The 20998-nt window shown below is 52.6% G+C and overlaps 69 non-coding genes across 69 annotated transcripts; all 69 read right to left on the bottom strand.

The window, feature by feature from the left end:
* Positions 1 to 85: 85 nt before the first annotated feature.
* Positions 86 to 204, bottom strand: LOC122285990. Its single transcript, XR_006233333.1, has one exon. It is a non-coding gene; the product is annotated as a 5S ribosomal RNA (ribosomal RNA).
* Positions 205 to 393: 189 nt separating this feature from the next.
* LOC122287393 lies at positions 394 to 512 on the bottom strand. Its single transcript, XR_006234688.1, has one exon. It is a non-coding gene; the product is annotated as a 5S ribosomal RNA (ribosomal RNA).
* Positions 513 to 690: 178 nt separating this feature from the next.
* Positions 691 to 809, bottom strand: LOC122285989. Its single transcript, XR_006233332.1, has one exon. It is a non-coding gene; the product is annotated as a 5S ribosomal RNA (ribosomal RNA).
* Positions 810 to 998: 189 nt separating this feature from the next.
* Positions 999 to 1117, bottom strand: LOC122285987. Its single transcript, XR_006233330.1, has one exon. It is a non-coding gene; the product is annotated as a 5S ribosomal RNA (ribosomal RNA).
* A 189-nt stretch (positions 1118 to 1306) lies between these two features.
* Positions 1307 to 1425, bottom strand: LOC122287392. The gene has a single exon (XR_006234687.1). It is a non-coding gene; the product is annotated as a 5S ribosomal RNA (ribosomal RNA).
* Positions 1426 to 1603: 178 nt separating this feature from the next.
* Positions 1604 to 1722, bottom strand: LOC122285986. The gene has a single exon (XR_006233329.1). It is a non-coding gene; the product is annotated as a 5S ribosomal RNA (ribosomal RNA).
* Positions 1723 to 1911: 189 nt separating this feature from the next.
* On the bottom strand, positions 1912 to 2030 carry LOC122285985. The gene has a single exon (XR_006233328.1). It is a non-coding gene; the product is annotated as a 5S ribosomal RNA (ribosomal RNA).
* Positions 2031 to 2219: 189 nt separating this feature from the next.
* On the bottom strand, positions 2220 to 2338 carry LOC122285984. Its single transcript, XR_006233327.1, has one exon. It is a non-coding gene; the product is annotated as a 5S ribosomal RNA (ribosomal RNA).
* A 178-nt stretch (positions 2339 to 2516) lies between these two features.
* On the bottom strand, positions 2517 to 2635 carry LOC122283104. The gene has a single exon (XR_006230587.1). It is a non-coding gene; the product is annotated as a 5S ribosomal RNA (ribosomal RNA).
* A 189-nt stretch (positions 2636 to 2824) lies between these two features.
* On the bottom strand, positions 2825 to 2943 carry LOC122285983. The gene has a single exon (XR_006233326.1). It is a non-coding gene; the product is annotated as a 5S ribosomal RNA (ribosomal RNA).
* A 189-nt stretch (positions 2944 to 3132) lies between these two features.
* LOC122285982 lies at positions 3133 to 3251 on the bottom strand. Its single transcript, XR_006233325.1, has one exon. It is a non-coding gene; the product is annotated as a 5S ribosomal RNA (ribosomal RNA).
* A 189-nt stretch (positions 3252 to 3440) lies between these two features.
* LOC122285981 lies at positions 3441 to 3559 on the bottom strand. Its single transcript, XR_006233324.1, has one exon. It is a non-coding gene; the product is annotated as a 5S ribosomal RNA (ribosomal RNA).
* A 178-nt stretch (positions 3560 to 3737) lies between these two features.
* LOC122283103 lies at positions 3738 to 3856 on the bottom strand. Its single transcript, XR_006230586.1, has one exon. It is a non-coding gene; the product is annotated as a 5S ribosomal RNA (ribosomal RNA).
* A 189-nt stretch (positions 3857 to 4045) lies between these two features.
* Positions 4046 to 4164, bottom strand: LOC122285980. The gene has a single exon (XR_006233323.1). It is a non-coding gene; the product is annotated as a 5S ribosomal RNA (ribosomal RNA).
* Positions 4165 to 4353: 189 nt separating this feature from the next.
* LOC122285979 lies at positions 4354 to 4472 on the bottom strand. The gene has a single exon (XR_006233322.1). It is a non-coding gene; the product is annotated as a 5S ribosomal RNA (ribosomal RNA).
* Positions 4473 to 4661: 189 nt separating this feature from the next.
* LOC122285978 lies at positions 4662 to 4780 on the bottom strand. Its single transcript, XR_006233321.1, has one exon. It is a non-coding gene; the product is annotated as a 5S ribosomal RNA (ribosomal RNA).
* A 178-nt stretch (positions 4781 to 4958) lies between these two features.
* Positions 4959 to 5077, bottom strand: LOC122283102. The gene has a single exon (XR_006230585.1). It is a non-coding gene; the product is annotated as a 5S ribosomal RNA (ribosomal RNA).
* Positions 5078 to 5266: 189 nt separating this feature from the next.
* On the bottom strand, positions 5267 to 5385 carry LOC122285976. The gene has a single exon (XR_006233319.1). It is a non-coding gene; the product is annotated as a 5S ribosomal RNA (ribosomal RNA).
* A 189-nt stretch (positions 5386 to 5574) lies between these two features.
* LOC122285974 lies at positions 5575 to 5693 on the bottom strand. The gene has a single exon (XR_006233318.1). It is a non-coding gene; the product is annotated as a 5S ribosomal RNA (ribosomal RNA).
* A 189-nt stretch (positions 5694 to 5882) lies between these two features.
* Positions 5883 to 6001, bottom strand: LOC122285973. The gene has a single exon (XR_006233317.1). It is a non-coding gene; the product is annotated as a 5S ribosomal RNA (ribosomal RNA).
* Positions 6002 to 6179: 178 nt separating this feature from the next.
* On the bottom strand, positions 6180 to 6298 carry LOC122285972. The gene has a single exon (XR_006233316.1). It is a non-coding gene; the product is annotated as a 5S ribosomal RNA (ribosomal RNA).
* Positions 6299 to 6476: 178 nt separating this feature from the next.
* LOC122285971 lies at positions 6477 to 6595 on the bottom strand. The gene has a single exon (XR_006233315.1). It is a non-coding gene; the product is annotated as a 5S ribosomal RNA (ribosomal RNA).
* Positions 6596 to 6784: 189 nt separating this feature from the next.
* Positions 6785 to 6903, bottom strand: LOC122285970. The gene has a single exon (XR_006233314.1). It is a non-coding gene; the product is annotated as a 5S ribosomal RNA (ribosomal RNA).
* Positions 6904 to 7081: 178 nt separating this feature from the next.
* Positions 7082 to 7200, bottom strand: LOC122285969. The gene has a single exon (XR_006233313.1). It is a non-coding gene; the product is annotated as a 5S ribosomal RNA (ribosomal RNA).
* A 189-nt stretch (positions 7201 to 7389) lies between these two features.
* Positions 7390 to 7508, bottom strand: LOC122285968. The gene has a single exon (XR_006233312.1). It is a non-coding gene; the product is annotated as a 5S ribosomal RNA (ribosomal RNA).
* Positions 7509 to 7697: 189 nt separating this feature from the next.
* On the bottom strand, positions 7698 to 7816 carry LOC122285967. Its single transcript, XR_006233311.1, has one exon. It is a non-coding gene; the product is annotated as a 5S ribosomal RNA (ribosomal RNA).
* Positions 7817 to 8005: 189 nt separating this feature from the next.
* Positions 8006 to 8124, bottom strand: LOC122285966. Its single transcript, XR_006233310.1, has one exon. It is a non-coding gene; the product is annotated as a 5S ribosomal RNA (ribosomal RNA).
* A 179-nt stretch (positions 8125 to 8303) lies between these two features.
* LOC122285964 lies at positions 8304 to 8422 on the bottom strand. The gene has a single exon (XR_006233308.1). It is a non-coding gene; the product is annotated as a 5S ribosomal RNA (ribosomal RNA).
* Positions 8423 to 8611: 189 nt separating this feature from the next.
* Positions 8612 to 8730, bottom strand: LOC122285963. Its single transcript, XR_006233307.1, has one exon. It is a non-coding gene; the product is annotated as a 5S ribosomal RNA (ribosomal RNA).
* Positions 8731 to 8908: 178 nt separating this feature from the next.
* On the bottom strand, positions 8909 to 9027 carry LOC122285962. Its single transcript, XR_006233306.1, has one exon. It is a non-coding gene; the product is annotated as a 5S ribosomal RNA (ribosomal RNA).
* Positions 9028 to 9216: 189 nt separating this feature from the next.
* LOC122285961 lies at positions 9217 to 9335 on the bottom strand. Its single transcript, XR_006233305.1, has one exon. It is a non-coding gene; the product is annotated as a 5S ribosomal RNA (ribosomal RNA).
* A 189-nt stretch (positions 9336 to 9524) lies between these two features.
* LOC122285960 lies at positions 9525 to 9643 on the bottom strand. Its single transcript, XR_006233304.1, has one exon. It is a non-coding gene; the product is annotated as a 5S ribosomal RNA (ribosomal RNA).
* Positions 9644 to 9821: 178 nt separating this feature from the next.
* LOC122285958 lies at positions 9822 to 9940 on the bottom strand. Its single transcript, XR_006233303.1, has one exon. It is a non-coding gene; the product is annotated as a 5S ribosomal RNA (ribosomal RNA).
* A 189-nt stretch (positions 9941 to 10129) lies between these two features.
* On the bottom strand, positions 10130 to 10248 carry LOC122285957. The gene has a single exon (XR_006233302.1). It is a non-coding gene; the product is annotated as a 5S ribosomal RNA (ribosomal RNA).
* A 189-nt stretch (positions 10249 to 10437) lies between these two features.
* Positions 10438 to 10556, bottom strand: LOC122285956. Its single transcript, XR_006233301.1, has one exon. It is a non-coding gene; the product is annotated as a 5S ribosomal RNA (ribosomal RNA).
* A 189-nt stretch (positions 10557 to 10745) lies between these two features.
* Positions 10746 to 10864, bottom strand: LOC122285955. Its single transcript, XR_006233300.1, has one exon. It is a non-coding gene; the product is annotated as a 5S ribosomal RNA (ribosomal RNA).
* A 178-nt stretch (positions 10865 to 11042) lies between these two features.
* Positions 11043 to 11161, bottom strand: LOC122285954. The gene has a single exon (XR_006233299.1). It is a non-coding gene; the product is annotated as a 5S ribosomal RNA (ribosomal RNA).
* A 189-nt stretch (positions 11162 to 11350) lies between these two features.
* Positions 11351 to 11469, bottom strand: LOC122285952. The gene has a single exon (XR_006233297.1). It is a non-coding gene; the product is annotated as a 5S ribosomal RNA (ribosomal RNA).
* Positions 11470 to 11659: 190 nt separating this feature from the next.
* LOC122285951 lies at positions 11660 to 11778 on the bottom strand. The gene has a single exon (XR_006233296.1). It is a non-coding gene; the product is annotated as a 5S ribosomal RNA (ribosomal RNA).
* Positions 11779 to 11967: 189 nt separating this feature from the next.
* LOC122285950 lies at positions 11968 to 12086 on the bottom strand. The gene has a single exon (XR_006233295.1). It is a non-coding gene; the product is annotated as a 5S ribosomal RNA (ribosomal RNA).
* Positions 12087 to 12264: 178 nt separating this feature from the next.
* LOC122285949 lies at positions 12265 to 12383 on the bottom strand. The gene has a single exon (XR_006233294.1). It is a non-coding gene; the product is annotated as a 5S ribosomal RNA (ribosomal RNA).
* A 189-nt stretch (positions 12384 to 12572) lies between these two features.
* Positions 12573 to 12691, bottom strand: LOC122285948. Its single transcript, XR_006233293.1, has one exon. It is a non-coding gene; the product is annotated as a 5S ribosomal RNA (ribosomal RNA).
* Positions 12692 to 12869: 178 nt separating this feature from the next.
* Positions 12870 to 12988, bottom strand: LOC122287499. Its single transcript, XR_006234790.1, has one exon. It is a non-coding gene; the product is annotated as a 5S ribosomal RNA (ribosomal RNA).
* A 189-nt stretch (positions 12989 to 13177) lies between these two features.
* On the bottom strand, positions 13178 to 13296 carry LOC122285947. Its single transcript, XR_006233292.1, has one exon. It is a non-coding gene; the product is annotated as a 5S ribosomal RNA (ribosomal RNA).
* A 189-nt stretch (positions 13297 to 13485) lies between these two features.
* On the bottom strand, positions 13486 to 13604 carry LOC122285946. The gene has a single exon (XR_006233291.1). It is a non-coding gene; the product is annotated as a 5S ribosomal RNA (ribosomal RNA).
* A 178-nt stretch (positions 13605 to 13782) lies between these two features.
* Positions 13783 to 13901, bottom strand: LOC122285945. Its single transcript, XR_006233290.1, has one exon. It is a non-coding gene; the product is annotated as a 5S ribosomal RNA (ribosomal RNA).
* A 189-nt stretch (positions 13902 to 14090) lies between these two features.
* Positions 14091 to 14209, bottom strand: LOC122285944. The gene has a single exon (XR_006233289.1). It is a non-coding gene; the product is annotated as a 5S ribosomal RNA (ribosomal RNA).
* A 178-nt stretch (positions 14210 to 14387) lies between these two features.
* On the bottom strand, positions 14388 to 14506 carry LOC122285943. The gene has a single exon (XR_006233288.1). It is a non-coding gene; the product is annotated as a 5S ribosomal RNA (ribosomal RNA).
* Positions 14507 to 14695: 189 nt separating this feature from the next.
* On the bottom strand, positions 14696 to 14814 carry LOC122285941. The gene has a single exon (XR_006233286.1). It is a non-coding gene; the product is annotated as a 5S ribosomal RNA (ribosomal RNA).
* A 178-nt stretch (positions 14815 to 14992) lies between these two features.
* LOC122285940 lies at positions 14993 to 15111 on the bottom strand. The gene has a single exon (XR_006233285.1). It is a non-coding gene; the product is annotated as a 5S ribosomal RNA (ribosomal RNA).
* A 189-nt stretch (positions 15112 to 15300) lies between these two features.
* Positions 15301 to 15419, bottom strand: LOC122285939. The gene has a single exon (XR_006233284.1). It is a non-coding gene; the product is annotated as a 5S ribosomal RNA (ribosomal RNA).
* Positions 15420 to 15608: 189 nt separating this feature from the next.
* On the bottom strand, positions 15609 to 15727 carry LOC122285938. Its single transcript, XR_006233283.1, has one exon. It is a non-coding gene; the product is annotated as a 5S ribosomal RNA (ribosomal RNA).
* Positions 15728 to 15905: 178 nt separating this feature from the next.
* LOC122285937 lies at positions 15906 to 16024 on the bottom strand. Its single transcript, XR_006233282.1, has one exon. It is a non-coding gene; the product is annotated as a 5S ribosomal RNA (ribosomal RNA).
* Positions 16025 to 16213: 189 nt separating this feature from the next.
* Positions 16214 to 16332, bottom strand: LOC122285935. Its single transcript, XR_006233280.1, has one exon. It is a non-coding gene; the product is annotated as a 5S ribosomal RNA (ribosomal RNA).
* A 189-nt stretch (positions 16333 to 16521) lies between these two features.
* On the bottom strand, positions 16522 to 16640 carry LOC122285934. Its single transcript, XR_006233279.1, has one exon. It is a non-coding gene; the product is annotated as a 5S ribosomal RNA (ribosomal RNA).
* A 189-nt stretch (positions 16641 to 16829) lies between these two features.
* On the bottom strand, positions 16830 to 16948 carry LOC122285933. The gene has a single exon (XR_006233278.1). It is a non-coding gene; the product is annotated as a 5S ribosomal RNA (ribosomal RNA).
* A 178-nt stretch (positions 16949 to 17126) lies between these two features.
* LOC122285932 lies at positions 17127 to 17245 on the bottom strand. Its single transcript, XR_006233277.1, has one exon. It is a non-coding gene; the product is annotated as a 5S ribosomal RNA (ribosomal RNA).
* Positions 17246 to 17434: 189 nt separating this feature from the next.
* LOC122285931 lies at positions 17435 to 17553 on the bottom strand. Its single transcript, XR_006233276.1, has one exon. It is a non-coding gene; the product is annotated as a 5S ribosomal RNA (ribosomal RNA).
* A 178-nt stretch (positions 17554 to 17731) lies between these two features.
* Positions 17732 to 17850, bottom strand: LOC122285929. The gene has a single exon (XR_006233274.1). It is a non-coding gene; the product is annotated as a 5S ribosomal RNA (ribosomal RNA).
* Positions 17851 to 18039: 189 nt separating this feature from the next.
* Positions 18040 to 18158, bottom strand: LOC122285928. Its single transcript, XR_006233273.1, has one exon. It is a non-coding gene; the product is annotated as a 5S ribosomal RNA (ribosomal RNA).
* A 189-nt stretch (positions 18159 to 18347) lies between these two features.
* Positions 18348 to 18466, bottom strand: LOC122285927. The gene has a single exon (XR_006233272.1). It is a non-coding gene; the product is annotated as a 5S ribosomal RNA (ribosomal RNA).
* A 178-nt stretch (positions 18467 to 18644) lies between these two features.
* Positions 18645 to 18763, bottom strand: LOC122285926. The gene has a single exon (XR_006233271.1). It is a non-coding gene; the product is annotated as a 5S ribosomal RNA (ribosomal RNA).
* Positions 18764 to 18952: 189 nt separating this feature from the next.
* LOC122285925 lies at positions 18953 to 19071 on the bottom strand. The gene has a single exon (XR_006233270.1). It is a non-coding gene; the product is annotated as a 5S ribosomal RNA (ribosomal RNA).
* Positions 19072 to 19249: 178 nt separating this feature from the next.
* LOC122285924 lies at positions 19250 to 19368 on the bottom strand. Its single transcript, XR_006233269.1, has one exon. It is a non-coding gene; the product is annotated as a 5S ribosomal RNA (ribosomal RNA).
* Positions 19369 to 19558: 190 nt separating this feature from the next.
* Positions 19559 to 19677, bottom strand: LOC122285922. The gene has a single exon (XR_006233268.1). It is a non-coding gene; the product is annotated as a 5S ribosomal RNA (ribosomal RNA).
* Positions 19678 to 19856: 179 nt separating this feature from the next.
* LOC122285921 lies at positions 19857 to 19975 on the bottom strand. The gene has a single exon (XR_006233267.1). It is a non-coding gene; the product is annotated as a 5S ribosomal RNA (ribosomal RNA).
* Positions 19976 to 20164: 189 nt separating this feature from the next.
* Positions 20165 to 20283, bottom strand: LOC122285920. The gene has a single exon (XR_006233266.1). It is a non-coding gene; the product is annotated as a 5S ribosomal RNA (ribosomal RNA).
* A 178-nt stretch (positions 20284 to 20461) lies between these two features.
* Positions 20462 to 20580, bottom strand: LOC122285919. The gene has a single exon (XR_006233265.1). It is a non-coding gene; the product is annotated as a 5S ribosomal RNA (ribosomal RNA).
* A 189-nt stretch (positions 20581 to 20769) lies between these two features.
* LOC122285917 lies at positions 20770 to 20888 on the bottom strand. The gene has a single exon (XR_006233263.1). It is a non-coding gene; the product is annotated as a 5S ribosomal RNA (ribosomal RNA).
* Positions 20889 to 20998: the final 110 nt, after the last annotated feature.

Here is a 20998-nt window from a genome sequence, read left to right as displayed (position 1 = left end):
GGGGTCGGTGCGATTTTCCTAAGAATCCATTGCCCGGTTGTCGTTCCGGTCCATCCGACCGGAGATGCGGTAAAAATAAAAAGGGGGGGTGCAACACGAGGACTTCCCAGGAGGTCACCCATCCTAGTACTACTCTCGCCCAAGCACGCTTAACTGCGGAGTTCTGATGGGATCCGGTGCATTAGTGCTGGTATGATCGCACCCATCATGCTACCAGCGAAAAACTAATATAATCCTATTACGACCTAGCCGCACCCTGCCTATCTCATGCCAACCGGCGATCTGACCGATACCCATTGCTACGCGATGGGGTCGGTGCGATTTTCCTAAAAATCCATTCCCCGGTTCTCGTTCCGGTCCATCCGACCAGAGATGCGGTAAAAATTAAAAGGGGGGGTGCAACACGAGGACTTCCCAGGAGGTCACCCATCCTAGTACTACTCTCGCCCAAGCACGCTTAACTGCGGAGTTCTGATGGGATCCAGTGCATTAGTGCTGGTATGATCGCACCCATCATGCTACCAGCGAAAAACTAATATAATCCTATTACGACCTAGCCGCACCCTGCCTATCCCATGCCAACTGGCGATCTGATTGATAGCGATGGGGTCGGTGCGATTTTCCTAAGAATCCATTGCCCGGTTGTCGTTCCGGTGCATCCGACCGGAGATGCGGTAAAAATAAAAAGGGGGGGTGCAACACGAGGACTTCCCAGGAGGTCACCCATCCTAGTACTACTCTCGCCCAAGCACGCTTAACTGCGGAGTTCTGATGGGATCCGGTGCATTAGTGCTGGTATGATCGCACCCATCATGCTACCAGCGAAAAACTAATATAATCCTATTACGACCTAGCCGCACCATGCCTATCCCATGCCAACCGGCGATCTGATCGATACCCATTGCTACGCGATGGGGTCGGTGCGATTTTCCTAAGAATCCATTGCCCGGTTGTCGTTCCGGTCCATCCGACCGGAGATGCGGTAAAAATAAAAAGGGGGGGTGCAACACGAGGACTTCCCAGGAGGTCACCCATCCTAGTACTACTCTCGCCCAAGCACGCTTAACTGCGGAGTTCTGATGGGATCCGGTGCATTAGTGCTGGTATGATCGCACCCATCATGCTACCAGCGAAAAACTAATATAATCCTATTACGACCTAGCCGCACCCTGCCTATCTCATGCCAACCGGCGATCTGACCGATACCCATTGCTACGCGATGGGGTCGGTGCGATTTTCCTAAAAATCCATTCCCCGGTTCTCGTTCCGGTCCATCCGACCAGAGATGCGGTAAAAATTAAAAGGGGGGGTGCAACACGAGGACTTCCCAGGAGGTCACCCATCCTAGTACTACTCTCGCCCAAGCACGCTTAACTGCGGAGTTCTGATGGGATCCAGTGCATTAGTGCTGGTATGATCGCACCCATCATGCTACCAGCGAAAAACTAATATAATCCTATTACGACCTAGCCGCACCCTGCCTATCCCATGCCAACTGGCGATCTGATTGATAGCGATGGGGTCGGTGCGATTTTCCTAAGAATCCATTGCCCGGTTGTCGTTCCGGTCCATCCGACCGGAGATGCGGTAAAAATAAAAAGGGGGGGTGCAACACGAGGACTTCCCAGGAGGTCACCCATCCTAGTACTACTCTCGCCCAAGCACGCTTAACTGCGGAGTTCTGATGGGATCCGGTGCATTAGTGCTGGTATGATCGCACCCATCATGCTACCAGCGAAAAACTAATATAATCCTATTACGACCTAGCCGCACCCTGCCTATCTCATGCCAACCGGCGATCTGACCGATACCCATTGCTACGCGATGGGGTCGGTGCGATTTTCCTAAAAATCCATTCCCTGGTTCTCGTTCCGGTCCATCCGACCAGAGATGCGGTAAAAATTAAAAGGGGGGGTGCAACACGAGGACTTCCCAGGAGGTCACCCATCCTAGTACTACTCTCGCCCAAGCACGCTTAACTGCGGAGTTCTGATGGGATCCGGTGCATTAGTGCTGGTATGATCGCACCCATCATGCTACCAGCGAAAAACTAATATAATCCTATTACGACCTAGCCGCACCCTGCCTATCTCATGCCAACCGGCGATCTGACCGATACCCATTGCTACGCGATGGGGTCGGTGCGATTTTCCTAAAAATCCATTCCCTGGTTCTCGTTCCGGTCCATCCGACCAGAGATGCGGTAAAAATTAAAAGGGGGGGTGCAACACGAGGACTTCCCAGGAGGTCACCCATCCTAGTACTACTCTCGCCCAAGCACGCTTAACTGCGGAGTTCTGATGGGATCCGGTGCATTAGTGCTGGTATGATCGCACCCATCATGCTACCAGCGAAAAACTAATATAATCCTATTACGACCTAGCCGCACCCTGCCTATCCCATGCCAACTGGCGATCTGATTGATAGCGATGGGGTCGGTGCGATTTTCCTAAGAATCCATTGCCCGGTTGTCGTTCCGGTCCATCAGACCGGAGATGCGGTAAAAATAAAAAGGGGGGGTGCAACACGAGGACTTCCCAGGAGGTCACCCATCCTAGTACTACTCTCGCCCAAGCACGCTTAACTGCTGAGTTCTGATGGGATCCGGTGCATTAGTGCTGGTAGGATCGCACCCATCATGCTACCAGCGAAAAACTAATATAATCCTATTACGACCTAGCCGCACCATGCCTATCCCATGCCAACCGGCGATCTGATCGATACCCATTGCTACGCGATGGGGTCGGTGCGATTTTCCTAAGAATCCATTGCCCGGTTGTCGTTCCGGTCCATCCGACCGGAGATGCGGTAAAAATAAAAAGGGGGGGTGCAACACGAGGACTTCCCAGGAGGTCACCCATCCTAGTACTACTCTCGCCCAAGCACGCTTAACTGCGGAGTTCTGATGGGATCCGGTGCATTAGTGCTGGTATGATCGCACCCATCATGCTACCAGCGAAAAACTAATATAATCCTATTACGACCTAGCCGCACCCTGCCTATCTCATGCCAACCGGCGATCTGACCGATACCCATTGCTACGCGATGGGGTCGGTGCGATTTTCCTAAAAATCCATTCCCTGGTTCTCGTTCCGGTCCATCCGACCAGAGATGCGGTAAAAATTAAAAGGGGGGGTGCAACACGAGGACTTCCCAGGAGGTCACCCATCCTAGTACTACTCTCGCCCAAGCACGCTTAACTGCGGAGTTCTGATGGGATCCGGTGCATTAGTGCTGGTATGATCGCACCCATCATGCTACCAGCGAAAAACTAATATAATCCTATTACGACCTAGCCGCACCCTGCCTATCTCATGCCAACCGGCGATCTGACCGATACCCATTGCTACGCGATGGGGTCGGTGCGATTTTCCTAAAAATCCATTCCCTGGTTCTCGTTCCGGTCCATCCGACCAGAGATGCGGTAAAAATTAAAAGGGGGGGTGCAACACGAGGACTTCCCAGGAGGTCACCCATCCTAGTACTACTCTCGCCCAAGCACGCTTAACTGCGGAGTTCTGATGGGATCCGGTGCATTAGTGCTGGTATGATCGCACCCATCATGCTACCAGCGAAAAACTAATATAATCCTATTACGACCTAGCCGCACCCTGCCTATCCCATGCCAACTGGCGATCTGATTGATAGCGATGGGGTCGGTGCGATTTTCCTAAGAATCCATTGCCCGGTTGTCGTTCCGGTCCATCAGACCGGAGATGCGGTAAAAATAAAAAGGGGGGGTGCAACACGAGGACTTCCCAGGAGGTCACCCATCCTAGTACTACTCTCGCCCAAGCACGCTTAACTGCTGAGTTCTGATGGGATCCGGTGCATTAGTGCTGGTAGGATCGCACCCATCATGCTACCAGCGAAAAACTAATATAATCCTATTACGACCTAGCCGCACCATGCCTATCCCATGCCAACCGGCGATCTGATCGATACCCATTGCTACGCGATGGGGTCGGTGCGATTTTCCTAAGAATCCATTGCCCGGTTGTCGTTCCGGTCCATCCGACCGGAGATGCGGTAAAAATAAAAAGGGGGGGTGCAACACGAGGACTTCCCAGGAGGTCACCCATCCTAGTACTACTCTCGCCCAAGCACGCTTAACTGCGGAGTTCTGATGGGATCCGGTGCATTAGTGCTGGTATGATCGCACCCATCATGCTACCAGCGAAAAACTAATATAATCCTATTACGACCTAGCCGCACCCTGCCTATCTCATGCCAACCGGCGATCTGACCGATACCCATTGCTACGCGATGGGGTCGGTGCGATTTTCCTAAAAATCCATTCCCTGGTTCTCGTTCCGGTCCATCCGACCAGAGATGCGGTAAAAATTAAAAGGGGGGGTGCAACACGAGGACTTCCCAGGAGGTCACCCATCCTAGTACTACTCTCGCCCAAGCACGCTTAACTGCGGAGTTCTGATGGGATCCGGTGCATTAGTGCTGGTATGATCGCACCCATCATGCTACCAGCGAAAAACTAATATAATCCTATTACGACCTAGCCGCACCCTGCCTATCTCATGCCAACCGGCGATCTGACCGATACCCATTGCTACGCGATGGGGTCGGTGCGATTTTCCTAAAAATCCATTCCCTGGTTCTCGTTCCGGTCCATCCGACCAGAGATGCGGTAAAAATTAAAAGGGGGGGTGCAACACGAGGACTTCCCAGGAGGTCACCCATCCTAGTACTACTCTCGCCCAAGCACGCTTAACTGCGGAGTTCTGATGGGATCCGGTGCATTAGTGCTGGTATGATCGCACCCATCATGCTACCAGCGAAAAACTAATATAATCCTATTACGACCTAGCCGCACCCTGCCTATCCCATGCCAACTGGCGATCTGATTGATAGCGATGGGGTCGGTGCGATTTTCTTAAGAATCCATTGCCCGGTTGTCGTTCCGGTCCATCAGACCGGAGATGCGGTAAAAATAAAAAGGGGGGGTGCAACACGAGGACTTCCCAGGAGGTCACCCATCCTAGTACTACTCTCGCCCAAGCACGCTTAACTGCTGAGTTCTGATGGGATCCGGTGCATTAGTGCTGGTAGGATCGCACCCATCATGCTACCAGCGAAAAACTAATATAATCCTATTACGACCTAGCCGCACCATGCCTATCCCATGCCAACCGGCGATCTGATCGATACCCATTGCTACGCGATGGGGTCGGTGCGATTTTCCTAAGAATCCATTGCCCGGTTGTCGTTCCGGTCCATCCGACCGGAGATGCGGTAAAAATAAAAAGGGGGGGTGCAACACGAGGACTTCCCAGGAGGTCACCCATCCTAGTACTACTCTCGCCCAAGCACGCTTAACTGCGGAGTTCTGATGGGATCCGGTGCATTAGTGCTGGTATGATCGCACCCATCATGCTACCAGCGAAAAACTAATATAATCCTATTACGACCTAGCCGCACCCTGCCTATCTCATGCCAACCGGCGATCTGACCGATACCCATTGCTACGCGATGGGGTCGGTGCGATTTTCCTAAAAATCCATTCCCTGGTTCTCGTTCCGGTCCATCCGACCAGAGATGCGGTAAAAATTAAAAGGGGGGGTGCAACACGAGGACTTCCCAGGAGGTCACCCATCCTAGTACTACTCTCGCCCAAGCACGCTTAACTGCGGAGTTCTGATGGGATCCGGTGCATTAGTGCTGGTATGATCGCACCCATCATGCTACCAGCGCAAAACTAATATAATCCTATTACGACCTAGCCGCACCCTGCCTATCTCATGCCAACCGGCGATCTGACCGATACCCATCGCTACGCGATGGGGTCGGTGCGATTTTCCTAAAAATCCATTCCCTGGTTCTCGTTCCGGTCCATCCGACCAGAGATGCGGTAAAAATTAAAAGGGGGGGTGCAACACGAGGACTTCCCAGGAGGTCACCCATCCTAGTACTACTCTCGCCCAAGCACGCTTAACTGCGGAGTTCTGATGGGATCCGGTGCATTAGTGCTGGTATGATCGCACCCATCATGCTACCAGCGAAAAACTAATATAATCCTATTACGACCTAGCCGCACCCTGCCTATCCCATGCCAACTGGCGATCTGATTGATAGCGATGGGGTCGGTGCGATTTTCCTAAGAATCCATTGCCCGGTTGTCGTTCCGGTCCATCAGACCGGAGATGCGGTAAAAATAAAAAGGGGGGGTGCAACACGAGGACTTCCCAGGAGGTCACCCATCCTAGTACTACTCTCGCCCAAGCACGCTTAACTGCGGAGTTCTGATGGGATCCGGTGCATTAGTGCTGGTATGATCGCACCCATCATGCTACCAGCGAAAAACTAATATAATCCTATTACGACCTAGCCGCACCCTGCCTATCCCATGCCAACTGGCGATCTGATTGATAGCGATGGGGTCGGTGCGATTTTCCTAAGAATCCATTGCCCGGTTGTCGTTCCGGTCCATCCGACCGGAGATGCGGTAAAAATAAAAAGGGGGGGTGCAACACGAGGACTTCCCAGGAGGTCACCCATCCTAGTACTACTCTCGCCCAAGCACGCTTAACTGCGGAGTTCTGATGGGATCCGGTGCATTAGTGCTGGTATGATCGCACCCATCATGCTACCAGCGCAAAACTAATATAATCCTATTACGACCTAGCCGCACCCTGCCTATCTCATGCCAACCGGCGATCTGACCGATACCCATCGCTACGCGATGGGGTCGGTGCGATTTTCCTAAAAATCCATTCCCTGGTTCTCGTTCCGGTCCATCCGACCAGAGATGCGGTAAAAATTAAAAGGGGGGGTGCAACACGAGGACTTCCCAGGAGGTCACCCATCCTAGTACTACTCTCGCCCAAGCACGCTTAACTGCGGAGTTCTGATGGGATCCGGTGCATTAGTGCTGGTATGATCGCACCCATCATGCTACCAGCGAAAAACTAATATAATCCTATTACGACCTAGCCGCACCCTGCCTATCCCATGCCAACTGGCGATCTGATTGATAGCGATGGGGTCGGTGCGATTTTCCTAAGAATCCATTGCCCGGTTGTCGTTCCGGTGCATCCGACCGGAGATGCGGTAAAAATAAAAAGGGGGGGTGCAACACGAGGACTTCCCAGGAGGTCACCCATCCTAGTACTACTCTCGCCCAAGCACGCTTAACTGCGGAGTTCTGATGGGATCCGGTGCATTAGTGCTGGTATGATCGCACCCATCATGCTACCAGCGAAAAACTAATATAATCCTATTACGACCTAGCCGCACCATGCCTATCCCATGCCAACCGGCGATCTGATCGATACCCATTGCTACGCGATGGGGTCGGTGCGATTTTCCTAAGAATCCATTGCCCGGTTGTCGTTCCGGTCCATCCGACCGGAGATGCGGTAAAAATAAAAAGGGGGGGTGCAACACGAGGACTTCCCAGGAGGTCACCCATCCTAGTACTACTCTCGCCCAAGCACGCTTAACTGCGGAGTTCTGATGGGATCCGGTGCATTAGTGCTGGTATGATCGCACCCATCATGCTACCAGCGAAAAACTAATATAATCCTATTACGACCTAGCCGCACCCTGCCTATCTCATGCCAACCGGCGATCTGACCGATACCCATTGCTACGCGATGGGGTCGGTGCGATTTTCCTAAAAATCCAATCCCCGGTTCTCGTTCCGGTCCATCCGACCAGAGATGCGGTAAAAATTAAAAGGGGGGGTGCAACACGAGGACTTCCCAGGAGGTCACCCATCCTAGTACTACTCTCGCCCAAGCACGCTTAACTGCGGAGTTCTGATGGGATCCGGTGCATTAGTGCTGGTATGATCGCACCCATCATGCTACCAGCGAAAAACTAATATAATCCTATTACGACCTAGCCGCACCCTGCCTATCTCATGCCAACCGGCGATCTGACCGATACCCATTGCTACGCGATGGGGTCGGTGCGATTTTCCTAAAAATCCATTCCCTGGTTCTCGTTCCGGTCCATCCGACCAGAGATGCGGTAAAAATTAAAAGGGGGGGTGCAACACGAGGACTTCCCAGGAGGTCACCCATCCTAGTACTACTCTCGCCCAAGCACGCTTAACTGCGGAGTTCTGATGGGATCCGGTGCATTAGTGCTGGTATGATCGCACCCATCATGCTACCAGCGAAAAACTAATATAATCCTATTACGACCTAGCCGCACCCTGCCTATCCCATGCCAACTGGCGATCTGATTGATAGCGATGGGGTCGGTGCGATTTTCCTAAGAATCCATTGCCCGGTTGTCGTTCCGGTCCATCCGACCGGAGATGCGGTAAAAATAAAAAGGGGGGGGTGCAACACGAGGACTTCCCAGGAGGTCACCCATCCTAGTACTACTCTCGCCCAAGCACGCTTAACTGCGGAGTTCTGATGGGATCCGGTGCATTAGTGCTGGTATGATCGCACCCATCATGCTACCAGCGCAAAACTAATATAATCCTATTACGACCTAGCCGCACCCTGCCTATCTCATGCCAACCGGCGATCTGACCGATACCCATCGCTACGCGATGGGGTCGGTGCGATTTTCCTAAAAATCCATTCCCTGGTTCTCGTTCCGGTCCATCCGACCAGAGATGCGGTAAAAATTAAAAGGGGGGGTGCAACACGAGGACTTCCCAGGAGGTCACCCATCCTAGTACTACTCTCGCCCAAGCACGCTTAACTGCGGAGTTCTGATGGGATCCGGTGCATTAGTGCTGGTATGATCGCACCCATCATGCTACCAGCGAAAAACTAATATAATCCTATTACGACCTAGCCGCACCCTGCCTATCCCATGCCAACTGGCGATCTGATTGATAGCGATGGGGTCGGTGCGATTTTCCTAAGAATCCATTGCCCGGTTGTCGTTCCGGTGCATCCGACCGGAGATGCGGTAAAAATAAAAAGGGGGGGTGCAACACGAGGACTTCCCAGGAGGTCACCCATCCTAGTACTACTCTCGCCCAAGCACGCTTAACTGCGGAGTTCTGATGGGATCCGGTGCATTAGTGCTGGTATGATCGCACCCATCATGCTACCAGCGAAAAACTAATATAATCCTATTACGACCTAGCCGCACCATGCCTATCCCATGCCAACCGGCGATCTGATCGATACCCATTGCTACGCGATGGGGTCGGTGCGATTTTCCTAAGAATCCATTGCCCGGTTGTCGTTCCGGTCCATCCGACCGGAGATGCGGTAAAAATAAAAAGGGGGGGTGCAACACGAGGACTTCCCAGGAGGTCACCCATCCTAGTACTACTCTCGCCCAAGCACGCTTAACTGCGGAGTTCTGATGGGATCCGGTGCATTAGTGCTGGTATGATCGCACCCATCATGCTACCAGCGAAAAACTAATATAATCCTATTACGACCTAGCCGCACCCTGCCTATCTCATGCCAACCGGCGATCTGACCGATACCCATTGCTACGCGATGGGGTCGGTGCGATTTTCCTAAAAATCCATTCCCCGGTTCTCGTTCCGGTCCATCCGACCAGAGATGCGGTAAAAATTAAAAGGGGGGGTGCAACACGAGGACTTCCCAGGAGGTCACCCATCCTAGTACTACTCTCGCCCAAGCACGCTTAACTGCGGAGTTCTGATGGGATCCGGTGCATTAGTGCTGGTATGATCGCACCCATCATGCTACCAGCGAAAAACTAATATAATCCTATTACGACCTAGCCGCACCCTGCCTATCCCATGCCAACTGGCGATCTGATTGATAGCGATGGGGTCGGTGCGATTTTCCTAAGAATCCATTGCCCGGTTGTCGTTCCGGTCCATCCGACCGGAGATGCGGTAAAAATAAAAAGGGGGGGTGCAACACGAGGACTTCCCAGGAGGTCACCCATCCTAGTACTACTCTCGCCCAAGCACGCTTAACTGCGGAGTTCTGATGGGATCCGGTGCATTAGTGCTGGTATGATCGCACCCATCATGCTACCAGCGAAAAACTAATATAATCCTATTACGACCTAGCCGCACCCTGCCTATCTCATGCCAACCGGCGATCTGACCGATACCCATTGCTACGCGATGGGGTCGGTGCGATTTTCCTAAAAATCCATTCCCTGGTTCTCGTTCCGGTCCATCCGACCAGAGATGCGGTAAAAATTAAAAGGGGGGGTGCAACACGAGGACTTCCCAGGAGGTCACCCATCCTAGTACTACTCTCGCCCAAGCACGCTTAACTGCGGAGTTCTGATGGGATCCGGTGCATTAGTGCTGGTATGATCGCACCCATCATGCTACCAGCGAAAAACTAATATAATCCTATTACGACCTAGCCGCACCATGCCTATCCCATGCCAACCGGCGATCTGATCGATACCCATTGCTACGCGATGGGGTCGGTGCGATTTTCCTAAGAATCCATTGCCCGGTTGTCGTTCCGGTCCATCCGACCGGAGATGCGGTAAAAATAAAAAGGGGGGGTGCAACACGAGGACTTCCCAGGAGGTCACCCATCCTAGTACTACTCTCGCCCAAGCACGCTTAACTGCGGAGTTCTGATGGGATCCGGTGCATTAGTGCTGGTATGATCGCACCCATCATGCTACCAGCGAAAAACTAATATAATCCTATTACGACCTAGCCGCACCCTGCCTATCTCATGCCAACCGGCGATCTGACCGATACCCATTGCTACGCGATGGGGTCGGTGCGATTTTCCTAAGAATCCATTGCCCGGTTGTCGTTCCGGTCCATCAGACCGGAGATGCGGTAAAAATAAAAAGGGGGGGTGCAACACGAGGACTTCCCAGGAGGTCACCCATCCTAGTACTACTCTCGCCCAAGCACGCTTAACTGCGGAGTTCTGATGGGATCCGGTGCATTAGTGCTGGTATGATCGCACCCATCATGCTACCAGCGAAAAACTAATATAATCCTATTACGACCTAGCCGCACCCTGCCTATCCCATGCCAACTGGCGATCTGATTGATAGCGATGGGGTCGGTGCGATTTTCCTAAGAATCCATTGCCCGGTTGTCGTTCCGGTCCATCCGACCGGAGATGCGGTAAAAATAAAAAGGGGGGGTGCAACACGAGGACTTCCCAGGAGGTCACCCATCCTAGTACTACTCTCGCCCAAGCACGCTTAACTGCGGAGTTCTGATGGGATCCGGTGCATTAGTGCTGGTATGATCGCACCCATCATGCTACCAGCGAAAAACTAATATAATCCTATTACGACCTAGCCGCACCCTGCCTATCTCATGCCAACCGGCGATCTGACCGATACCCATTGCTACGCGATGGGGTCGGTGCGATTTTCCTAAAAATCCATTCCCTGGTTCTCGTTCCGGTCCATCCGACCAGAGATGCGGTAAAAATTAAAAGGGGGGGTGCAACACGAGGACTTCCCAGGAGGTCACCCATCCTAGTACTACTCTCGCCCAAGCACGCTTAACTGCGGAGTTCTGATGGGATCCGGTGCATTAGTGCTGGTATGATCGCACCCATCATGCTACCAGCGAAAAACTAATATAATCCTATTACGACCTAGCCGCACCATGCCTATCCCATGCCAACCGGCGATCTGATCGATACCCATTGCTACGCGATGGGGTCGGTGCGATTTTCCTAAGAATCCATTGCCCGGTTGTCGTTCCGGTCCATCCGACCGGAGATGCGGTAAAAATAAAAAGGGGGGGGTGCAACACGAGGACTTCCCAGGAGGTCACCCATCCTAGTACTACTCTCGCCCAAGCACGCTTAACTGCGGAGTTCTGATGGGATCCGGTGCATTAGTGCTGGTATGATCGCACCCATCATGCTACCAGCGAAAAACTAATATAATCCTATTACGACCTAGCCGCACCCTGCCTATCTCATGCCAACCGGCGATCTGACCGATACCCATTGCTACGCGATGGGGTCGGTGCGATTTTCCTAAGAATCCATTGCCCGGTTGTCGTTCCGGTCCATCAGACCGGAGATGCGGTAAAAATAAAAAGGGGGGGTGCAACACGAGGACTTCCCAGGAGGTCACCCATCCTAGTACTACTCTCGCCCAAGCACGCTTAACTGCGGAGTTCTGATGGGATCCGGTGCATTAGTGCTGGTATGATCGCACCCATCATGCTACCAGCGAAAAACTAATATAATCCTATTACGACCTAGCCGCACCCTGCCTATCCCATGCCAACTGGCGATCTGATTGATAGCGATGGGGTCGGTGCGATTTTCCTAAGAATCCATTGCCCGGTTGTCGTTCCGGTCCATCCGACCGGAGATGCGGTAAAAATAAAAAGGGGGGGTGCAACACGAGGACTTCCCAGGAGGTCACCCATCCTAGTACTACTCTCGCCCAAGCACGCTTAACTGCGGAGTTCTGATGGGATCCGGTGCATTAGTGCTGGTATGATCGCACCCATCATGCTACCAGCGCAAAACTAATATAATCCTATTACGACCTAGCCGCACCCTGCCTATCTCATGCCAACCGGCGATCTGACCGATACCCATCGCTACGCGATGGGGTCGGTGCGATTTTCCTAAAAATCCATTCCCTGGTTCTCGTTCCGGTCCATCCGACCAGAGATGCGGTAAAAATTAAAAGGGGGGGTGCAACACGAGGACTTCCCAGGAGGTCACCCATCCTAGTACTACTCTCGCCCAAGCACGCTTAACTGCGGAGTTCTGATGGGATCCGGTGCATTAGTGCTGGTATGATCGCACCCATCATGCTACCAGCGAAAAACTAATATAATCCTATTACGACCTAGCCGCACCCTGCCTATCCCATGCCAACTGGCGATCTGATTGATAGCGATGGGGTCGGTGCGATTTTCCTAAGAATCCATTGCCCGGTTGTCGTTCCGGTGCATCCGACCGGAGATGCGGTAAAAATAAAAAGGGGGGGTGCAACACGAGGACTTCCTAGGAGGTCACCCATCCTAGTACTACTCTCGCCCAAGCACGCTTAACTGCGGAGTTCTGATGGGATCCGGTGCATTAGTGCTGGTATGATCGCACCCATCATGCTACCAGCGAAAAACTAATATAATCCTATTACGACCTAGCCGCACCATGCCTATCCCATGCCAACCGGCGATCTGATCGATACCCATTGCTACGCGATGGGGTCGGTGCGATTTTCCTAAGAATCCATTGCCCGGTTGTCGTTCCGGTCCATCCGACCGGAGATGCGGTAAAAATAAAAAGGGGGGGTGCAACACGAGGACTTCCCAGGAGGTCACCCATCCTAGTACTACTCTCGCCCAAGCACGCTTAACTGCGGAGTTCTGATGGGATCCGGTGCATTAGTGCTGGTATGATCGCACCCATCATGCTACCAGCGAAAAACTAATATAATCCTATTACGACCTAGCCGCACCCTGCCTATCTCATGCCAACCGGCGATCTGACCGATACCCATTGCTACGCGATGGGGTCGGTGCGATTTTCCTAAAAATCCATTCCCCGGTTCTCGTTCCGGTCCATCCGACCAGAGATGCGGTAAAAATTAAAAGGGGGGGTGCAACACGAGGACTTCCCAGGAGGTCACCCATCCTAGTACTACTCTCGCCCAAGCACGCTTAACTGCGGAGTTCTGATGGGATCCGGTGCATTAGTGCTGGTATGATCGCACCCATCATGCTACCAGCGAAAAACTAATATAATCCTATTACGACCTAGCCGCACCCTGCCTATCCCATGCCAACTGGCGATCTGATTGATAGCGATGGGGTCGGTGCGATTTTCCTAAGAATCCATTGCCCGGTTGTCGTTCCGGTCCATCCGACCGGAGATGCGGTAAAAATAAAAAGGGGGGGTGCAACACGAGGACTTCCCAGGAGGTCACCCATCCTAGTACTACTCTCGCCCAAGCACGCTTAACTGCGGAGTTCTGATGGGATCCGGTGCATTAGTGCTGGTATGATCGCACCCATCATGCTACCAGCGAAAAACTAATATAATCCTATTACGACCTAGCCGCACCCTGCCTATCTCATGCCAACCGGCGATCTGACCGATACCCATTGCTACGCGATGGGGTCGGTGCGATTTTCCTAAGAATCCATTGCCCGGTTGTCGTTCCGGTCCATCAGACCGGAGATGCGGTAAAAATAAAAAGGGGGGGTGCAACACGAGGACTTCCCAGGAGGTCACCCATCCTAGTACTACTCTCGCCCAAGCACGCTTAACTGCGGAGTTCTGATGGGATCCGGTGCATTAGTGCTGGTATGATCGCACCCATCATGCTACCAGCGAAAAACTAATATAATCCTATTACGACCTAGCCGCACCCTGCCTATCCCATGCCAACTGGCGATCTGATTGATAGCGATGGGGTCGGTGCGATTTTCCTAAGAATCCATTGCCCGGTTGTCGTTCCGGTCCATCCGACCGGAGATGCGGTAAAAATAAAAAGGGGGGGTGCAACACGAGGACTTCCCAGGAGGTCACCCATCCTAGTACTACTCTCGCCCAAGCACGCTTAACTGCGGAGTTCTGATGGGATCCGGTGCATTAGTGCTGGTATGATCGCACCCATCATGCTACCAGCGCAAAACTAATATAATCCTATTACGACCTAGCCGCACCCTGCCTATCTCATGCCAACCGGCGATCTGACCGATACCCATCGCTACGCGATGGGGTCGGTGCGATTTTCCTAAAAATCCATTCCCTGGTTCTCGTTCCGGTCCATCCGACCAGAGATGCGGTAAAAATTAAAAGGGGGGGTGCAACACGAGGACTTCCCAGGAGGTCACCCATCCTAGTACTACTCTCGCCCAAGCACGCTTAACTGCGGAGTTCTGATGGGATCCGGTGCATTAGTGCTGGTATGATCGCACCCATCATGCTACCAGCGAAAAACTAATATAATCCTATTACGACCTAGCCGCACCCTGCCTATCCCATGCCAACTGGCGATCTGATTGATAGCGATGGGGTCGGTGCGATTTTCCTAAGAATCCATTGCCCGGTTGTCGTTCCGGTGCATCCGACCGGAGATGCGGTAAAAATAAAAAGGGGGGGTGCAACACGAGGACTTCCCAGGAGGTCACCCATCCTAGTACTACTCTCGCCCAAGCACGCTTAACTGCGGAGTTCTGATGGGATCCGGTGCATTAGTGCTGGTATGATCGCACCCATCATGCTACCAGCGAAAAACTAATATAATCCTATTACGACCTAGCCGCACCATGCCTATCCCATGCCAACCGGCGATCTGATCGATACCCATTGCTACGCGATGGGGTCGGTGCGATTTTCCTAAGAATCCATTGCCCGGTTGTCGTTCCGGTCCATCCGACCGGAGATGCGGTAAAAATAAAAAGGGGGGGTGCAACACGAGGACTTCCCAGGAGGTCACCCATCCTAGTACTACTCTCGCCCAAGCACGCTTAACTGCGGAGTTCTGATGGGATCCGGTGCATTAGTGCTGGTATGATCGCACCCATCATGCTACCAGCGAAAAACTAATATAATCCTATTACGACCTAGCCGCACCCTGCCTATCTCATGCCAACCGGCGATCTGACCGATACCCATTGCTACGCGATGGGGTCGGTGCGATTTTCCTAAAAATCCATTCCCCGGTTCTCGTTCCGGTCCATCCGACCAGAGATGCGGTAAAAATTAAAAGGGGGGGTGCAACACGAGGACTTCCCAGGAGGTCACCCATCCTAGTACTACTCTCGCCCAAGCACGCTTAACTGCGGAGTTCTGATGGGATCCGGTGCATTAGTGCTGGTATGATCGCACCCATCATGCTACCAGCGAAAAACTAATATAATCCTATTACGACCTAGCCGCACCCTGCCTATCCCATGCCAACTGGCGATCTGATTGATAGCGATGGGGTCGGTGCGATTTTCCTAAGAATCCATTGCCCGGTTGTCGTTCCGGTCCATCCGACCGGAGATGCGGTAAAAATAAAAAGGGGGGGTGCAACACGAGGACTTCCCAGGAGGTCACCCATCCTAGTACTACTCTCGCCCAAGCACGCTTAACTGCGGAGTTCTGATGGGATCCGGTGCATTAGTGCTGGTATGATCGCACCCATCATGCTACCAGCGAAAAACTAATATAATCCTATTACGACCTAGCCGCACCCTGCCTATCTCATGCCAACCGGCGATCTGACCGATACCCATTGCTACGCGATGGGGTCGGTGCGATTTTCCTAAAAATCCATTCCCTGGTTCTCGTTCCGGTCCATCCGACCAGAGATGCGGTAAAAATTAAAAGGGGGGGTGCAACACGAGGACTTCCCAGGAGGTCACCCATCCTAGTACTACTCTCGCCCAAGCACGCTTAACTGCGGAGTTCTGATGGGATCCGGTGCATTAGTGCTGGTATGATCGCACCCATCATGCTACCAGCGAAAAACTAATATAATCCTATTACGACCTAGCCGCACCATGCCTATCCCATGCCAACCGGCGATCTGATCGATACCCATTGCTACGCGATGGGGTCGGTGCGATTTTCCTAAGAATCCATTGCCCGGTTGTCGTTCCGGTCCATCCGACCGGAGATGCGGTAAAAATAAAAAGGGGGGGTGCAACACGAGGACTTCCCAGGAGGTCACCCATCCTAGTACTACTCTCGCCCAAGCACGCTTAACTGCGGAGTTCTGATGGGATCCGGTGCATTAGTGCTGGTATGATCGCACCCATCATGCTACCAGCGAAAAACTAATATAATCCTATTACGACCTAGCCGCACCCTGCCTATCTCATGCCAACCGGCGATCTGACCGATACCCATTGCTACGCGATGGGGTCGGTGCGATTTTCCTAAGAATCCATTGCCCGGTTGTCGTTCCGGTCCATCAGACCGGAGATGCGGTAAAAATAAAAAGGGGGGGTGCAACACGAGGACTTCCCAGGAGGTCACCCATCCTAGTACTACTCTCGCCCAAGCACGCTTAACTGCGGAGTTCTGATGGGATCCGGTGCATTAGTGCTGGTATGATCGCACCCATCATGCTACCAGCGAAAAACTAATATAATCCTATTACGACCTAGCCGCACCCTGCCTATCCCATGCCAACTGGCGATCTGATTGATAGCGATGGGGTCGGTGCGATTTTCCTAAGAATCCATTGCCCGGTTGTCGTTCCGGTCCATCCGACCGGAGATGCGGTAAAAATAAAAAGGGGGGGTGCAACACGAGGACTTCCCAGGAGGTCACCCATCCTAGTACTACTCTCGCCCAAGCACGCTTAACTGCGGAGTTCTGATGGGATCCGGTGCATTAGTGCTGGTATGATCGCACCCATCATGCTACCAGCGCAAAACTAATATAATCCTATTACGACCTAGCCGCACCCTGCCTATCTCATGCCAACCGGCGATCTGACCGATACCCATCGCTACGCGATGGGGTCGGTGCGATTTTCCTAAAAATCCATTCCCTGGTTCTCGTTCCGGTCCATCCGACCAGAGATGCGGTAAAAATTAAAAGGGGGGGTGCAACACGAGGACTTCCCAGGAGGTCACCCATCCTAGTACTACTCTCGCCCAAGCACGCTTAACTGCGGAGTTCTGATGGGATCCGGTGCATTAGTGCTGGTATGATCGCACCCATCATGCTACCAGCGAAAAACTAATATAATCCTATTACGACCTAGCCGCACCCTGCCTATCCCATGCCAACTGGCGATCTGATTGATAGCGATGGGGTCGGTGCGATTTTCCTAAGAATCCATTGCCCGGTTGTCGTTCCGGTGCATCCGACCGGAGATGCGGTAAAAATAAAAAGGGGGGGTGCAACACGAGGACTTCCCAGGAGGTCACCCATCCTAGTACTACTCTCGCCCAAGCACGCTTAACTGCGGAGTTCTGATGGGATCCGGTGCATTAGTGCTGGTATGATCGCACCCATCATGCTACCAGCGAAAAACTAATATAATCCTATTACGACCTAGCCGCACCATGCCTATCCCATGCCAACCGGCGATCTGATCGATACCCATTGCTACGCGATGGGGTCGGTGCGATTTTCCTAAGAATCCATTGCCCGGTTGTCGTTCCGGTCCATCCGACCGGAGATGCGGTAAAAATAAAAAGGGGGGGTGCAACACGAGGACTTCCCAGGAGGTCACCCATCCTAGTACTACTCTCGCCCAAGCACGCTTAACTGCGGAGTTCTGATGGGATCCGGTGCATTAGTGCTGGTATGATCGCACCCATCATGCTACCAGCGAAAAACTAATATAATCCTATTACGACCTAGCCGCACCCTGCCTATCTCATGCCAACCGGCGATCTGACCGATACCCATTGCTACGCGATGGGGTCGGTGCGATTTTCCTAAAAATCCATTCCCCGGTTCTCGTTCCGGTCCATCCGACCAGAGATGCGGTAAAAATTAAAAGGGGGGGTGCAACACGAGGACTTCCCAGGAGGTCACCCATCCTAGTACTACTCTCGCCCAAGCACGCTTAACTGCGGAGTTCTGATGGGATCCGGTGCATTAGTGCTGGTATGATCGCACCCATCATGCTACCAGCGAAAAACTAATATAATCCTATTACGACCTAGCCGCACCCTGCCTATCCCATGCCAACTGGCGATCTGATTGATAGCGATGGGGTCGGTGCGATTTTCCTAAGAATCCATTGCCCGGTTGTCGTTCCGGTCCATCCGACCGGAGATGCGGTAAAAATAAAAAGGGGGGGTGCAACACGAGGACTTCCCAGGAGGTCACCCATCCTAGTACTACTCTCGCCCAAGCACGCTTAACTGCGGAGTTCTGATGGGATCCGGTGCATTAGTGCTGGTATGATCGCACCCATCATGCTACCAGCGAAAAACTAATATAATCCTATTACGACCTAGCCGCACCCTGCCTATCTCATGCCAACCGGCGATCTGACCGATACCCATTGCTACGCGATGGGGTCGGTGCGATTTTCCTAAGAATCCATTGCCCGGTTGTCGTTCCGGTCCATCAGACCGGAGATGCGGTAAAAATAAAAAGGGGGGGTGCAACACGAGGACTTCCCAGGAGGTCACCCATCCTAGTACTACTCTCGCCCAAGCACGCTTAACTGCGGAGTTCTGATGGGATCCGGTGCATTAGTGCTGGTATGATCGCACCCATCATGCTACCAGCGAAAAACTAATATAATCCTATTACGACCTAGCCGCACCCTGCCTATCCCATGCCAACTGGCGATCTGATTGATAGCGATGGGGTCGGTGCGATTTTCCTAAGAATCCATTGCCCGGTTGTCGTTCCGGTCCATCCGACCGGAGATGCGGTAAAAATAAAAAGGGGGGGTGCAACACGAGGACTTCCCAGGAGGTCACCCATCCTAGTACTACTCTCGCCCAAGCACGCTTAACTGCGGAGTTCTGATGGGATCCGGTGCATTAGTGCTGGTATGATCGCACCCATCATGCTACCAGCGCAAAACTAATATAATCCTATTACGACCTAGCCGCACCCTGCCTATCTCATGCCAACCGGCGATCTGACCGATACCCATCGCTACGCGATGGGGTCGGTGCGATTTTCCTAAAAATCCATTCCCTGGTTCTCGTTCCGGTCCATCCGACCAGAGATGCGGTAAAAATTAAAAGGGGGGGGTGCAACACGAGGACTTCCCAGGAGGTCACCCATCCTAGTACTACTCTCGCCCAAGCACGCTTAACTGCGGAGTTCTGATGGGATCCGGTGCATTAGTGCTGGTATGATCGCACCCATCATGCTACCAGCGAAAAACTAATATAATCCTATTACGACCTAGCCGCACCCTGCCTATCCCATGCCAACTGGCGATCTGATTGATAGCGATGGGGTCGGTGCGATTTTCCTAAGAATCCATTGCCCGGTTGTCGTTCCGGTGCATCCGACCGGAGATGCGGTAAAAATAAAAAGGGGGGGGTGCAACACGAGGACTTCCCAGGAGGTCACCCATCCTAGTACTACTCTCGCCCAAGCACGCTTAACTGCGGAGTTCTGATGGGATCCGGTGCATTAGTGCTGGTATGATCGCACCCATCATGCTACCAGCGAAAAACTAATATAATCCTATTACGACCTAGCCGCACCCTGCCTATCTCATGCCAACCGGCGATCTGACCGATACCCATTGCTACGCGATGGGGTCGGTGCGATTTTCCTAAAAATCCATTCCCCGGTTCTCGTTCCGGTCCATCCGACCAGAGATGCGGTAAAAATTAAAAGGGGGGGTGCAACACGAGGACTTCCCAGGAGGTCACCCATCCTAGTACTACTCTCGCCCAAGCACGCTTAACTGCGGAGTTCTGATGGGATCCGGTGCATTAGTGCTGGTATGATCGCACCCATCATGCTACCAGCGAAAAACTAATATAATCCTATTACGACCTAGCCGCACCCTGCCTATCCCATGCCAACTGGCGATCTGATTGATAGCGATGGGGTCGGTGCGATTTTCCTAAGAATCCATTGCCCGGTTGTCGTTCCGGTCCATCCGACCGGAGATGCGGTAAAAATAAAAAGGGGGGGTGCAACACGAGGACTTCCCAGGAGGTCACCCATCCTAGTACTACTCTCGCCCAAGCACGCTTAACTGCGGAGTTCTGATGGGATCCGGTGCATTAGTGCTGGTATGATCGCACCCATCATGCTACCAGCGAAAAACTAATATAATCCTATTACGACCTAGCCGCACCCTGCCTATCTCATGCCAACCGGCGATCTGACCGATACCCATTGCTACGCGATGGGGTCGGTGCGATTTTCCTAAAAATCCATTCCCTGGTTCTCGTTCCGGTCCATCCGACCAGAGATGCGGTAAAAATTAAAAGGGGGGGTGCAACACGAGGACTTCCCAGGAGGTCACCCATCCTAGTACTACTCTCGCCCAAGCACGCTTAACTGCGGAGTTCTGATGGGATCCGGTGCATTAGTGCTGGTATGATCGCACCCATCATGCTACCAGCGAAAAACTAATATAATCCTATTACGACCTAGCCGCACCATGCCTATCCCATGCCAACCGGCGATCTGATCGATACCCATTGCTACGCGATGGGGTC

This window comes from Carya illinoinensis, chromosome 11 (genome assembly GCF_018687715.1).
Source record: "Carya illinoinensis cultivar Pawnee chromosome 11, C.illinoinensisPawnee_v1, whole genome shotgun sequence".
In the NCBI taxonomy this organism is placed as follows: Eukaryota; Viridiplantae; Streptophyta; class Magnoliopsida; order Fagales; family Juglandaceae; genus Carya; species Carya illinoinensis.
This window is presented reverse-complemented; position numbering and strand designations above follow the sequence as displayed.